This window comes from Aphelocoma coerulescens, unplaced genomic scaffold, assembly GCF_041296385.1.
Source record: "Aphelocoma coerulescens isolate FSJ_1873_10779 unplaced genomic scaffold, UR_Acoe_1.0 HiC_scaffold_56, whole genome shotgun sequence".
Taxonomy (NCBI): Eukaryota; Metazoa; Chordata; class Aves; order Passeriformes; family Corvidae; genus Aphelocoma; species Aphelocoma coerulescens.
In genome coordinates this window covers 947,134-962,492 of record NW_027183905.1, presented here as the reverse complement: position 1 = coordinate 962,492, position 15,359 = coordinate 947,134, and the positions used below count along the sequence as shown (strand labels likewise).

Below are 15,359 nucleotides of genomic sequence, written 5' to 3'. Positions count from 1 at the left end.
TGGTGCAGGCGCGGCCCTCAGGCAGCGCTCAGCCAATCAGAAGGCGCGGCGCTGGTGACTCAGCAGTTGCCAGGCAGAGCCGCAGCGCCCGGCGCTCCCCAGCTGGAGCCCACGTGTGGCCCGGCCTTGGCGCCCCCCGCCAGGGGAATTTGGGGAGGTGGGAGGGGGGGAGCGCCAAGGCCGGGCCGGGCCGTGCTGTGCTGGCAGAAGTGGCTGCGGCGGGGGCCGAGTGCGGGCAGGAGCGGCCGAGAGCCCAGCGCTGCCCCAGCCCGAGCTGCCGCAGCTGCATCGCTGCTCGTGCTGTGCGATCCGAGAGCTCTGGGGGGCAGAGCGAGCCAGGGCTGGGTGCTGGGCCTGGGGGGAGCAGGAGAAAGGCTGGAGGAGCAGGGCTGGAGACCAGAATGGTGAAACGATGGAGGTGGGAGCAGCAGGTGGGATTCTGCAGGAGAAGGAGTAGTGTGAGAAAGAGGAGTGTGAGGAAGAGTAGGGACACAGGAGGAGGAGGAAGAGCAGGAAGCGGAGGCACCCCAAGGTTCCAGCACTCGCTGTATCTGCAGCCTCCCCCCAGCCCCAGGAGCGTTGCCCCCCCCATCCAGCAGGTGATCAGGGAGGGGGATCCACGATTTTCCCGTGGGTGAATCTTGGTGTTTCTGAGGTTTCCTGTTCTCCCTGCTGGTGCCTTGGTATTTTTGTGGAGGCTGAATGTTTATATATTGGAGGGTGTTTTGTCTGAATCTTGATGTTTTGGAAGTTTTGTTCTGTGTCTTGATGTTTTGGGGCATTTTGTGCTGAATCTTGGTGTTTTGGAGGTTTTTACAGACACAAGATGCCTGGTGATGGACTTGAGTAGGAGGAACCCCCAGCACAAAGTGCTCACCCCTTGTTTTTCCCCCCAAACCAGGATTTGTCATTCCCAAGGTGTGGCTGGATGGAGGACGAGGAAAAGCCCCGGAGATGCCACACGAGGAGGAGCTGCAAACGCAGCCCAGAGAGATCCAAGGAGGAAAGAGCCCCCCTGTGCCAGGAAGGCAGCCGGAGATCCAGAGGGAGCTCAGAGCTGGGGGAGAAGCCTCAGGGCGGGGAGAAGCCCCACAAGTGCTTGGAATGTGGGAAGAGCTTCAGATGGAACTTCAGGCTTAGGGAACACCAGAGGATCCACACTGGGGAACGGCCCTATGGTTGTGGGGAATGTGGGAAGAGCTTCAGGTGGAACTTCAGGCTGAGAGAACACCAGAGGATCCACACTGGGGAACGGCCCTATGGTTGTGAGGAATGTGGGAAGAGCTTCAGCAGGAGCACCAACCTGATCCAGCACCAGAGGATCCACACTGGGGAGAGGCCCTACGAGTGTGGGGAATGTGGGACAGGCTTCAGCCAGAGCTCCACCCTCATCCAGCATCAGAGGATCCACACTGGGGAGAGGCCCTACGAATGTGGGGAATGTGGGAAGGGCTTCACCAGCAGCTCCAACCTGATCAAGCACCAGGTGGTCCACACCAGGGAAGGGCCCTATGAGTGCTTGGATTGTTGGAAGAGCTTCTGGCACGGCTCCGAACTGAAGGTACACCAGCGCACCCACACTGGGGAGAGGCCCTACGAGTGTTCTGAGTGTGGGAAGAGGTTTCAGACCAGCTCCAATCTCCTTGTGCACCAGCGGATTCACACAGAGGAGAGGCCCTTCCGCTGCCCCGACTGCAGGAAGGGCTTCAAACACAACTCCAACCTCATCACCCACCGGCGCATCCACACCGGGGAGAGGCCCTACGAGTGTCCCCAGTGTGGGAAGAGCTTCTCCCAGAGCTCTAACTTGACCCAACACCAACGGAGGCACCACTAAGAGAAGCCCTGCGAGTGCCCCGAGTGCGGGAAGAGCTTCGTGCTCTGCTCCAGCTCCATCCCCCGTGGGAGGATCGGCGTTGGATGATCCCCAGTGACCCCCGTGGGGCAGAGCCCTGGTGACCCCCGTTCCGGGTGATCCGCGCTGGGTGGGGGGAAGGTGTTGGAGAGATTTCTTTGCCTTCTCCTTGTGCTGCTGGGATTTGGTTGGGAATAAATTCCGTCCCTGTGCCCAGGCTGGCTCTGTTGTGCCGGGGCGGGATCTCTCCTATGACCTTCCTGCAGATTGTTCCATCTCTGCTCTCCATATGGGAAGATACAAAGATCCCTTTTGGTTCACACAGTTAAATGTCTGATGGGTCACACGGTGGTGCCTGTACAGATACACGTCTGGAGAGAAAGCCAAACATCCATCGCACTCTCTCAACACCCACAGAGCCTGAACCAAACTCTACAAGGCCACGCAGCTTTACACAGAAATTCATACATCGATAAAACTGTACAACGGGATGCAGGTTTACACAGAAATTGATACACAGGAAAACACAACAATCTGTGCTGTGTGAATACACTGACTTCTGTATAAAAATGGCTCCACACGGCGGGAACCGATCCAGAACTGTGCGATTACCAAAGGACCCATCGACACTTCCATACCCTTGGAACTAAAGACACAGGACTGTAGAGCTCTCCCACTGCGTACATTCCTGTCTGGGGGTGACTTTATGATGTGTATCCCCTATCGCTGCTCTCTGCCCAGAAATCAATCCTGTGCCTTTCTGTGCCTTTAAACTGAGCCCGACGGGGGAGAGAGAAAACACCGAGCGAACTTTTCAAAGCAGTTGTTCAAGGACACAGACACACACTCCTCTGCGTTCTGCTGCGGCAGCGAGAAGAGCGGAGGGAGCGCCCTGCTTGCTTTCCAGCGCGCTTTCGGCTCCTTTTCTCCGGAGGGAGACGGAGAGTTGAAGTTTGTTTTCCTGGGACTTGGGCTTTTTCCCTTCTTCTCTTCTGGACTGTTTCAACATCAGAACACACCGGCAGAATTTTCCACCGAGGCCCTGGAGGACACCAACCCAGCTCCAAGGAGGAGGAGAGAGAGCACACCTACAGAAGGACTCTGAAATCTTCCCAGGTTTCTCTCCACAGCGAGAGCTTTTAGTATTCAGCATTATTATCCTTTTCCTGTGTGTTTGTTAAATAAATAGGTTCTTTTTCTCTTTCACTTTCCTCAAAGGAAAATATTTTTTTCCCAGACCTGGTGGGAGAGGGCTGGTTGTAACCTGCCTTCTGTCAGAGGATATTTTCCTCCAAATTTGTCCAAAGCAGCACACTAAAATAAGTCAGTATTTATTTTGAGGGAAAATGATTTCTAATGGCATTTTGAGGGTCAACAAATACAAAGATAATAATAAGGGTAAATACAAAGAAATAAATACAAAGAAATACAAAGAAAATACAAAGAGGTGAAAGAGGACAGGAGCTCACTGGACTGGTCCTTGGCAGTGCCCGGGCAGACCCTGCATGAATTTGGCTGCCTGAATGCAGCTCTTGCCTGGGCCCCAGGGGTGGCCCCCTCTGGGTGTCTCTCCCAGCACCACAGGGATGCTCCTGCCCCTTCCCTGGTGCCCCAGGGTTCTGCAAGTACCTTCTGGGGCCACCCAGACACCTCCCTGGGCCTCTGGAGGCCCCATGGCAGAATGCAGACAGGGATTGAATCAAAGCTTCCTTGGAAGATGGAGGCAGGAGAATATTGCCCACCATCTTCTTTCCAGCTGCCCTCCACTCTCCTGCAAATCCTGCTGGGACACTCAGGCTCTCCATTCCAGGGCTCTGGAGCTCCCATGCAGACCCATCCATCACTGTGTCCCCTCTCATATGGATATCAAGGAAATGACACAGCAATATCTAGAAAATGTGAACTTGATTAATTTGACTGCTCAAAAATTCTACAGCTGGGGGGTGATTGGAAGCCTACGGGGTGAGAACCTTATGCCTCCAAAAAGGGTCAAGGGTTTGGAACTGGAACACTCAGGGAAACTTCAGCTTCTGGGGGAAAAGGTGCCCTTCCTCCTCTCTCCCTTTGCTTTATACATCTGAGCTGGAGTCATATGGTTGGAACATCCCCTTGGCTGATTTGGGTCCGCTGGCCTGGCTGTGTCCCCTGCCAGGATCCTGCCCACTCCCATCCCCTCTGATGGGGGAAGGAATGGCAGAGGGACAGCGCTGCTGGGCAGTAGCCAGAACACCGCTCTGTTACCAGCACCCGTCCAGCTTCCAATGCAAAGCACAGCCCTGGAAGGCCCGTGAACTTTCCCTCAGGCAGACCCAACACACGGGACTTGAGCTGCCAGCAGCCCAGGTCACCCTCTGCCAGCCCCGCTCCTTGGACCTTGTGTCCCCACAAGCAGACACAAAGTGTTTCTGCTGCTCCCCCTCCTGCACAAATCCACAGAGAGCTGGGATTTTTCCAAGTTTCATGTCTCCGTTGTGCTGTATTCCCAAAGAAGCAGCAGCCCCTCCCAATGAACACGGCAAGTTGCACGGATGCTTGTCAGCTCCACTGCCTGCCTAGAAATCTGGAAACTGCTTCTAAATGCTGCTCCCTTCAGCTCTGGGGCACCGACTGACACAGAGCTGGGAAACAAATGCCCTGGCTGCTGGCTGACAAGGTGAGTTCCGCCAGAGTCAGAGCTCTGTGGGAAATCTCTATCCACGCCTGTCCTTTGAATAGATCCGCACACAGGGTGCGCAGGGACGTGTCCTGTATGGAAAGGAAGGAGTGTGCCAGCACCGGGACTGACACTTTCCCTCTCCATGTGCGTTCCACAGCCACGGGTACACAGACGTGATGGAAACCCTCGCACAGCCAGAGCCTTCTGTCCCTGCAGAACGGAGCCGGCGGGTGGGGGCGGTTGGTGGGCAGCGAGTCCCGGACAGCGGGCGAGATCCGGCTCCACAGCTGCCAGGCCCCGCTAAGGCTTAATGCCGCCTCCTCGGCAACAGGAAAGGCCTCCAGCCTCGTCCCTGCCCAGAGGGGCAGCACTGGCCTGGCTGCACAGCTCGTTTTCCCCACAGGTTGCAGGAGATGAGATCACAACACTTGCAAACAGCGACTGCGAGCCACAGCTCTGGGTGCTCACCATGAACCTCAGCTCTGCCAGCGCTGTCTGCCCCAGGCTCCAGGGGATGCAGTGGGAGCCCGGCTGGGCTCTGCCCTGGGGCCATCCTCCAGGGACAGCTGCACACAGGGAGCATTTGGTTGCCACAAAGAGCCAGGCCATGGCTGCAGGGAGCTGCTCCAGGTGTGGCCTGCACTGCTGTGTGCTGCGCTCTGGGGCTGCTGCTCCCCGCAGAGGGGACTGCACTGGGGTGCCAGAGGAGACAGAGAAGCTCCAGCTTAAGCCTAACTGGGCTGGGGGGCTGGGCTGGCAGGAGTGGCGAGGGTCAAGGGCATTCACAGAGCTCATCCTGCTCTGTGAAGAACGAGGAAAAGGGAGTGGGAGCCCAGCAGTGAGCAGAGCTGAGGCCTGGAGAGCAGCTCTGAATGACCCCCAAATCTCACCAGAGCTCTGAGACATTGCTGTTCTTCAGCCAGTGACAGAATGAGTCCCTAAACCTGGGACTCGCTCTTCCTCGTGGCCAGGGGCATCAAGGAAGGCTACAGTGCAATGGGGACTGCGGTGAGCTGGGAACTCACTGGGGGAAAGAGGGAGCACTTGTGGAGCAAAATGCAGGTGCGGGAGAGAACTGTTCAGAGAAGGGCTGAGCTTCAGCTTGAGCAAGCTGAAAAATGTCATTGGGGGTCATCCCAGACTGATTTCATTTCAGAAGTTACTGAACAAGTTTGTTATTGGGGGGTTTCATATTTTCCCCTGGAGGTGCACGCTCTGCAAACTTGAGCTGCGCTGCCGAGCTGCTCAAGCACATCTCTGCTGCAGGTCACGGCGTTTCTTCTTTGGCTTCTCGAGGCCCTGGGGCTGAGCCGCAGCAGAGCCCTGGCGGAGCCCAGAGCAGCCTCAGCATCCACAGAGCCCGGCTGCAAGGAGAGAAAGCAGAAAGCGCCCGTCAGCTGAAGGCTCCCGTCCCCCTTGTCCCAGCCACCCGCGGTGCCCAGGCCGTGCTGGCCGCGCTCAGAGCGCTGCCCAAAGCTGCCCAGCATTGCTGCCTCTGGCAGGAGAGCAGGAGGGCAGGACACGTGCCCAGCCTGCAGCCGGCCGTGGCACAGCCACCTCCTCAGCAGCTGCCCAGAGCGGGATGCTGCTGCGCTCGCTGCCGTCTCCCAAAAGCCCTTATCCCAGCCGTGCCAAGAGGACGGGCACCCACCTCACGCCTCCCGCTGCCAGAAGCAAAGCTGCTCCCAAACGGTGTCCTCAGTCCTTCTCCAAGGGCACGTCCCACCCATGCCACAGCTGCTCCCAAGCACTTCGCCATCCGGACCAGACAGCACCTAGAACGCTTCCTTTGGAAAAACAAACCATAAATCAATGAAAAGAGATTACAGACAAAAAGGGAAAACAAGGAAAAAGGTAAAAAATCTTCTCCCTGCTGGGGCCTTGAGGAAGGCCCAAGCCCGCCATGTGAGGGAAAAACCCACCCACGGGCCAGGGCAGCCCATGCTTTCTGCCTTCCCCCTGCACTGCCCCCAAAAGTCATGCTGAGCCCAAAGGGAACAAGGGCAGTGGAGCAGCCCAAGCCCTTCCTTGCCTGCAGAGCAAAGCAGCCCATGCACAGCTTCTGGTGTCCAACCTCTGCTCCCACCATGGGGCTTTGTTTGTGTCGGGCTGGCTGCCCCAGCCCCAGCCCCAGCGCGGGCCACAGTGGGTGCTGGGGGCTGTTGGCAGGGCCAGGAGCAGACTCCCAGTTCAAAACCAGCCCAGCCCATCCCCCCAGCCCTGCCAAAAAGCAGCTTGGCAGCCGACTGAAGAATTGGTTGCATCCGCCCCAGCAAAGGGGGGAACCTTTGCTTCCCGACCAGGCTGTGCCATGCACAAATCTGGGAGCATCCCCCTGCGTGTGGACTCATCTGCAAATTCGCTGTGGAGCCTGGCTTTGGAGAAGGTGCCACAATTGAAGTCCATCTGATCTTCAGCTTGCCAGGTGGAGGAAGAGCTTGTCATCCTTGATGTCACCCTCCATGTCTCCAGCAGCAGGAGCCGCACCTGGCACAGCTTCTCCAGGGGCTCCTTCTTCCCTGGGGCTGGAGCAGGCTGTCAGTGCTCTGCCCAGGGCCCCGGCTGTCGCTGAAGAAGGACAAGCAAAAGCAGCTGGCATGGGGGCCACCAGTGCTGGGAAGAGCAGCTCAGCTCCAGCAGCAGGGCTGCGCGTGCCCAGCTGAGGAGCCCTGCGCAGCGATTCAGGCAGGACAAAAACTCTGCCCTTCTTTGCTGCTTCTTGCCAAGGCGCGTGTGCAGCTGGAACTTACCGGCTCCCTGGGTCAAAGCGTGCGTGTGGCTCTCTCCCTTCTCCTATGGCACGCGAATATCCTGCATCCAGGGATCACAGGACAGGTCTTCTAATGAGGGCCTTTCCGAGGAGAGCACGGATAAACACCGTTGGATGAGATTCTGGCACTCTGTGGACAGAAAGCAGAAAGCGCCAGTCAGTTGCAGAAGGCTCCTGTCCGCTTTGCCCCACTCTTGCCATGGCCAGGCCGTGCTGCGTGTGCTCAGGGCTGTGTCTAAACTTTGCCATCAATTCTTTCTTTTGGAGGAGAGCAGGAGAGCAGGACATTGCCACCTCCTCAGCAGCCACCAGTGCGGGATGCTCCTGAGCCCGCTGCTGTCTCCCAGCACTGCTATTCCCCCCGTGCTGCAGAGACGAGGATCCACCTGGAGAGAGCCGTCGTGGGAGCGAGAGCCGGCCCCAGGTGCTGTTCCAGCCCCTCCTGAAAGGGTGCTCCCCGCAGACCATCTGGTGCAGCACGATGCCCAGGGACCAGACGGTCGCTGCCTTGCCGTAGTACCAGCCGAACTGGGTCCATTCCGGGGGGCTGTCTGGAATAGAGAATAGAGATGGAGTTCCTCAGGGGGACGCTGCCTGCTCCCAGAGCCTTGCCCCAGCATCCCTGGGCATGCGGGGGCCGCAGCAGCGGCACGCGGCGTGACCCGCTGCCCTCTGGCCAGCACCTGGGACTTGTGTACAAACTGGGGGTTGGAAAAGAAGCCGCTGGTGTTGCAAGAGGGCAGCGGAAGCCCTGGCAAAGCCCGAGCATTCCATGCAAAGGAAAAACCCACTTGGTGCTGGGGAAAAACCACGCTTTCATCCTCCCTGCCTGCACTGCCCCAGAAACCATTCTTAAGCCAAGGCAAGCACGGGCAGCAGAGCAGTCCGAGCCCTGTCTCGCCTGCACACCAAACGGGCTGGAGCACAGGTTCTGGCCCCCCCTCTCTGCTACCCCCACCCACGGGTGTGTCTGTGGCGCTGGCTGCCCCAGCCCCAGCGCCAGTCCTGGGCAGAGTGGCTGGCAAAGGCTGCCAGCAGGGCTGGAAGATGGCCCCTCAGCCAGCGCCGCTCAAAAGCAGCTCAGCTGAAGACTCCAGCTGCCCTGACTGGCAGCAAAAGGGAGAATCCCCCCTGCCACAGCCGGCTTGGGCTGTGAGATGTTGGGCCGTGAGATGTTGGGCCGTGAGATGCTGGGCCGTGAGATGTTGGGCTGTGAGATGCCGCTACCAGGAGCCTCCCCCTGCGTGGGCTCACCTGCAAAGCTGGTGTAGGCTGCGGCTTGCAGGTAGGTGCCACAGCCAAAGTCGATGAGTTTGGCCTGCCCGGTGGCCAGGTCAACCAGGATGTTCTCCGGTTTGATGTCCCGGTGCAGGACCCCGCAGCTGGTGCAGTGCCGCACGGCCTCCAGCACCTGGCGGAACAGGTGCCGCGCCACCTCCTCGCACAGGAAGCCCCGTGCCCAAATGAAGCGAAGGAGGTCCTGACACCGCTCCGGGCGCTCCAGCACCATCAGGACGTTGTTGGGGAGCTCCAGCCACTCGTGGAGCTGGGCGATGCCAGGGAAGCCAGCGGACACTTTTTCCAGCAGCACGATCTCCAGTGGTGCTCGGGTGCCGTCGGGCTGCGGGAGGAGCACGATGCCGTCAGCGGAGCTGATGCCGTGCCGGGGCTCGGGAAGCCCTCAGCCAGCCGGGGACGCTCTGCGCGCTCCGCTGGCCCCACGGCAGCTCTCCCTCGAGGCGTTCCGGCGGCTTCCACCCTGCCGGGCCTCGGCTCATCCCCGCCCGTCGCGCCCCGGCTTCTCCCGCTGCCCCTCGCTCACTCACCAGCTCGCCCCAATGGCCGATGCGGTTCCGCGGCACCCGTTTGATGGCCACCTGCAAGGCAAGGGGAGCAGCGGGCTGAGCTCGCCGCCCGCCGTGCCCAGCCCCATGCTCCTTCTCCTCCTCCTTTGCCCCCCGCCTCCTGCGCCCGCCGCCGGCCCCGCCACTCACCGGGGCGCCGTCCGAGAGCCGCGTGGCCGCGAAGACGCTGCCGAAGCCGCCGCGCCCCAGCAGCGAACCCAGCCGGTAGCGCTCCTTCAGGCCCTGCTGCGCCTTCCGTGCCCGCCAGACGCGGCCGTCAGCGCTCGGCCCGGGGCCAGGAACGGCCCCCGAGCGCCGCTCAACCGCCCCGGGCCGGCCATCCCCACATGGGGGCTCTTTTGGAGGGGCCACCGGCGGCTCGGGGCCGGCGACCGCGCTCAAGAGCGGCGGAGCTCGGAGCGGGGAAGACGCTGCGGAGGCGGCGGGAGCGGCCGCGCCGCCTGTGTCCCCGGCGGGCCCCGGGAGGAGCCGAGGCCGGGCTCGGGGTCGGGGTCGGGGCCGGGCTCGGGGTCGGGCCAGCCGGAGCCAGGGGTTGGCGATGGTGCCCAGGAGCCAGGCACTGATGCCCGCCCAGCAGCGCCACAGCCAGGACGGCGAGAGCCGGGCGGAGGCGGGACCGCGGCGGGACGCCCGGGGGCGGGGAGGGGGCAGCCCCGCCCGGGGCCGGGGGCGGGCCGGGGGCATGGCCCGGCCGGGCCTGGGGAGAGGGAGGCCGCGGGAGGGGGGGTTGGGGAACCAAAGGGAGAGCGGGAGAGGGTGCGAGACACTGGGAGAGGGAGAGGAGGAGCAGGAGAAGGGACGCAGAGGGTTCTTAGACTCGCTGCTTTTGCGCTGCTGCCGCTGCTGCCGCTGCTGCCGCTGAAGCGCTGGGAGCGTTTGTCCGCGTGTCCGTGTGTCCGGTGCCCGTGTGTCCGTTCCCCCCCGCGCGCCCCACGGCCGAGCCCCGCGCGCCCCGGGGCAGCACGGGCCGCTCCGCTCCGGGGCCGAGGCGGAGTCCCGGAGCATCTCTTGCTCCCGCAGCCACACCAAACCCGCTCGGCCATTGGGAGCAGTTTTGCACACGTTTCCCTTTGAAGGGCTCCTCTCTACCCCCATTTCCAAGGAGTCCCCCTGCGGTTTTGGCACCTGCAGCGACAGGGCAGCGATTGGGCTTCAAACTTCAAGAAAGACATGGAGGGGCTGGAGCACGTCCAGAGATGGGAATGGAGCTGGGGAAGGCTCTGGAGGACTTCTGAGGGGCAGCTGAGGGATCTGAGGGCGCTGAGCCTGGAGGAAAGGAGGCTCAGGGGGGACCTGGCTCTCTCCATGTCCCTGACAGGAGGGGGCAGCCAGGAGGGGTGGGGCTCTGCTGCCAAGGGAAAGCACGAGAGGAAATGGGCTCGGGGGAACTCTTGGGGTGGATGGTGGGGAAATTCTCATCCTCCGTGTCTCGACAAAGGGGGACGGGGGCAGGGGTGGGGCACGACCTGGGGACACGGGGTTGGTGACGCTGGGCTGGGGACACGGGAAAGGGCACGGGAAGCCAAAGCCCCGCTGAGCGCTGGCGCTGCGCTGGCACGGGGTGAGCCGGCAGCAGGGCCCCGCAGCCCTGAGGGACTCGCCCTGACGGCCGGGGAGTATTGATCCTGGTCTCTAAAAAATGAGACTCAATAAAATATCATTAAAAGATGCCTCCTTCTCCTTCTCCTCCTCCCCCACCCCTTCTCCTGCTCCCCCCGGGCCCAGCGCCCACCCTTGGCCCCCCGTTTTCCCAGCGCGGTCGCATCCCGCGGGAGGAGCCGGGATGGAGCCGGGACAGGTCGGGCTGGGGCAGCGCTGGGCTCTGGGCCCGGCCTGGGCGCCCCCCACGCGCCCCCTCCTCAAATTCCCCTGGCGGGGGGCGCTGGGGGCGAGGGGGGGGCGCAGGTGGGGTCCGGGTGGGGAGCGCTGAGCGCTGCGGGTCTGCCTGGCAACTGGTGAGTCACCAGCGCCGCGCGCTCTGATTGGCTGAAGGTTGTCATGCGCTGTCTCTGATTGGCGCCTTTCTTCGGGGCTCTTTTGGGGGGACTTTTTCTGTGGGATTTGGGGGTCGTTGGAGGCTGTGGGATTTAGGGGCGTCCCGGCACGTTTTGCGGTTCTCTGGGGGCTGTGTTGGCGTTCAAGTGCTTCCCAAGGGCCCCCCAGAGCGGAGTGACACGGTGGGGACACAGGGGGGTCCCCATTCCCGATCCATCCCAGGCTCGGTTCTGCCCCTGCCAATCTCGGCTCCCCCTCAGTTTCCCCAGAGTCCATCCTCAGTGCCCCCCAATAAACGGGACCAGCCCAAACAAGGAAGCTTTGTTGGGAACACTGGGAACAGCCTGGCGGGGGCAGAGTGACGCGGGGCTGTGGGGAACACACGACCCCCCCAAAATCAGCGCGGGGATGGAGCGGGGGGTCCCGGCTGGGCCCGAGGCCACGGGGAGGGGCTGCGGCCGCCGGCGGCTCAGGAGCTCTGTGGGCAGAGCAAAGGGGATGACACTGGGCTGGGGGGTACCGGGGGCAGCTTTTAGGGGGGGAAGACGAATTCAGGAAATGGCGGCGGCTGCCGGGAAGGGACTGGAATGGACTGGGACAGGCTGGGATGAACTGGGACAGAATGGGACACCAGGATACACTGAGACCAGGACCGGGACTGCACAGGAGCAGATTTGGGACACCAGGGATTATACTGGGATATATTGGGACCACACTGAGGGCTACTGGGAACATGCTGAGGGTCAATGGGTGCTGCCAGGATATACTGGGAGTGGTTTGGATCATACTGAGACTGACTGGAATCATTCTGGGAGTGACTGGAACCACAGTGGTGGTGAAAGGGCGCAATTGGAAAGATGCAGGGGCAACTGGGATCATCCTGGGAGCAGCTGGCCCATGTTGGGGTCATACTGGGATCATACTGGGAGTGACAGGGTTATATAGGAGTGACTGGCATAGTTCTGGGAGTATCTGGGAGTGACTGGGATCATACTGGGGGTGAGAGGGATCAAACCAGATTCATACTGGGAAGTTACTGGGAATCATACTGGGGGTGACTGGACTCATACTGGGATCATGCTTGGAGCAACTGGGACCATGATGGGGGCAAAAGGCATCATAGAGGGACTGACTGGAAGTGACTGGGGCTGTACCTGACTCCTACTGGGAGGGACTGAGAGTGAGAGGAACCATACAGGGCATGACTGGGAACAACTGGGACCATGTTGGGAGCAACTGGGATCTTACTGGGAATGACTGGGAACATAAAAGCTTGAGTGGAATTTTTATCCCGTGGCATTCCCGGGGAGCAGCGGCAGCTCCGCACCCCCAGCCCGGGGGGTGGGAGCAGGGGAACCGCTGGCAGCACCTTCGGGGCACAGCCGAGGGCTGGGGGGCTCCTCCCCCACTTCATTTTCTCTGCCCAATTCAAACCATCCCCTCCCATTCAAATCCCCTCCGTTCATATTTTCTCCCCACCATTAAAGTTTCCTTGCCCCAATTCAACTTTTCTCCCCAGTTAAGCCCTGAGGCCCCTCCCCGCCCCAGGCTCCTCCCGGCAGGACCCGGCCGGGACCTTCTGGAAACAGCAGCGGGAAGAGTTCAAAAATTCCTCATTACTTCCATCGATTTCCTTGGTTTCTGGGGCATTCTCCTGCGGCTGCTCCGGGCCATGGCTGAGGGGTCCCCTCGGGCTCCAGCTCCTTTCCAGCCCCTTTTTCCAGCTCTTTTCCTCAGCTGACCCAAAGCTGCGGATTTTGGGGGGCGGGAAGAGTCGCTCTGCTCGGGGGTCCCCGCGGTGCCCCAGGGAGGCCCCGAGGCCGCAGCGCGGTTCCCTCGGGCCCCTTGGAGCGTTTGGAATCTCCAACTCTCAGCAATCGCTGTCCGTGGCATTCAATCCCCCCTGCAGGGTTTTTCCCCAGACCGGCTTTCTTTCCAGAGGGTTTTGTGGTTTCGCTTCGAGCCGGGGCCTGAGGGCACCGGAGCGGCCGCGGGTGCCGGGGCAGGAAGGGCTGAGGGACAGCAGCGCCCCACAAACCTCCGGGAGGGGGACAAGGGCTGGAGGGGGCAAAGAGAGATAAACACGAGATTTTAGAAAAAGAAAAAAAAATCCAGTAAAATATAGATGATATCTAAAATATAATAAAAAGAACTCTGAAAAAAAGAAAGTAACAGCAGAGCTTCTTCTCCTGGGACTTTGGGTTTCTTGTCCAAGCTCTGAGCTGGGTCTGAGCCAGAAACCAGTGGCTGAGAGAGACATTGCTGCTGAAGGGCTTCCTATGGCCAGAACTAAAGTGTCGAGTATCAAGGAACAGCTTGAGGTTACAGAAGCGCCAGCGCTCCCGTTGGATTCCCTCGTTTGAAGCTGAAAGCGGAGCTCCGTCTGTGACTCTGCTTTGTAAGGATTGAATGTGAAACTCCAGCGCAATGCCCGTTTCCCTCCCTCCTCTGGCCAGCGGCGCACGGAGAAGGGATGGGAGTTTCGGTGAGTCCGTGCTTCCCCCGGAGGGACAGGAATCCTTGCCGTGTCCAGCGGGGGTCCCTCCGCAGCCGTGCGGCCACTGCCCGGCCCGGCCCTGAGGCGCGGGGCAGTCGCGGGGCAGCCGCGCTCCGGCCCCGTCAGCGGCAGCGCCGCTTCGTGCCGGGCAGGAGCGGCAGAAGGAGCCGGGCGGCGGCGGGGGCTGAATCCCGGCGGGAGGAGGAGGAAGAGGAAGAGGAAGAAGGGGCCGGGTCGGCCTGCGGTGTCCGATGGCCGGGGAGCAGCGGGGAGGCCTCGGGGAGCGGCGGCGGGCGGGGCTCTGTTGGAGCCGCCCCGAGGGGTTTGTGCCGCGCCGGGTCCCTGAAGGAGTCGCTCCACGGGACGGGCGAGCTGGGAAGGAAAGGAAATTCAGAGAAGAGAATAAAATACAATCAAAGAGCCGCACCGAGAGGCGTCTCCCCCGCCCGCGTCTGAAGGAGCTGCACCGAGGGACGGGCGGAGGGTGAGTAGAATAAAATCCAGAGAATGGAGTAAAATAGAATGAAAAACTGCACCTGGATGTCCGCGGCGCTCGGTGTCACTGACGAGCCGCACGGCGGGACGGGCGCTGTCGGGTGTGGCCAGAAGGGCAGCGCCGAGGAGGGGGAGAGGTGAGAATAGAAAAAACAATAGAGAGAATAGAATAAAATACAAGAAAAGAGCCTCACCCGGGGATTTCCGCAGCCCCGAGTCACTGAAGGAGGCGCAGCGAGGGACGGGCGGGGCGCGGCCCGGATCGAGCCCCTCCAGCTGCGCCTCGAGCGGCGACCCCGCGGGACCGCGCCGGGGCCGGGCGGCGGCGGCAGCCGGAGCCGGGAAAGCGGCTTGGAGCGGCGGAGACGAGCGGGGTGTTCCCGACCAGCTCCGCTCAGCTCTCGGGCACCGGGGGGTTCTGGGGGTTGTTCCCCACCAGCTCCGCTCAGCCCTCGGGCACCGCGCTGGGGTCGCCGCGCACTTTTCACCCCCGCCCGCCCCCACGGGCCGGGCCCCGCGGCTCCCGCTGCCGCCGCCTCGGCCCCACCGAGCCCAGAAACCACGAAAAATCGCTGGCATGCACTAAAAAAGCTTTTCGTGCGCAGCGATGGGTGCGGGGGGAGTCCTTATGAACTCCCCTCCCCTCAGACCCTCCCGGGCATTAGCGCAGCTCCCGGGGCCGTGTCCCTGCCACACTTGGGTATTAAATCCGACAGATCTGAGGAGCGGGCAGAGCCCTAGAAACCAGGGCTTTGCCCTCGGGACCTTGGAGCGGCACGAGGGGGATAAAGGATCCCCTGCACTCACCGATGTCACCAGAAACAGTTCTACCCCCCTAAGAATGTATTTGAGAGAGGGAGGATGGCTGGGATGGGGTCTGGAATGAGACAGACACATGTTGGGATGAAGAGGTTTGAAGGGGTCCTTTCACTGAGGAGGTTTTGGGGCACCCTCCTGCAGGAGCTCAAGATTTTCAATCACGGCACCATCTATACACCTTTCCCAACCCGCTTGCCATAGCAGTCTCTGTGTGGGTTTCAAAAAGATTTCTGCCAGCTTTCTACAGTCAAACGGAGTCATTAAACCACTCGTAAAAATATGGTGCAACAAAGTTTGCACGTACGGGTTGGTTAATCCATACTGCATCCCAGCTTTTTGTCCTTCTCGGACGAGCTTCCAATTGAGCCCCGCCCACTGGCGTTGGTTCGGATTACCGGGGGCAGCAA

General features: G+C 61.1%; 2 pseudogenes; one reads left to right on the top strand and one right to left on the bottom strand.

The window, feature by feature from the left end:
• LOC138101926 (zinc finger protein 208-like) overlaps nt 1–15,359 on the bottom strand; it is a 198,121-nt pseudogene that overhangs the window by 98,098 nt on the left and 84,664 nt on the right.
• The window catches only part of LOC138101910 (zinc finger protein 271-like), a 46,343-nt pseudogene that overhangs the window by 29,047 nt on the left and 1,937 nt on the right, over nt 1–15,359 (top strand).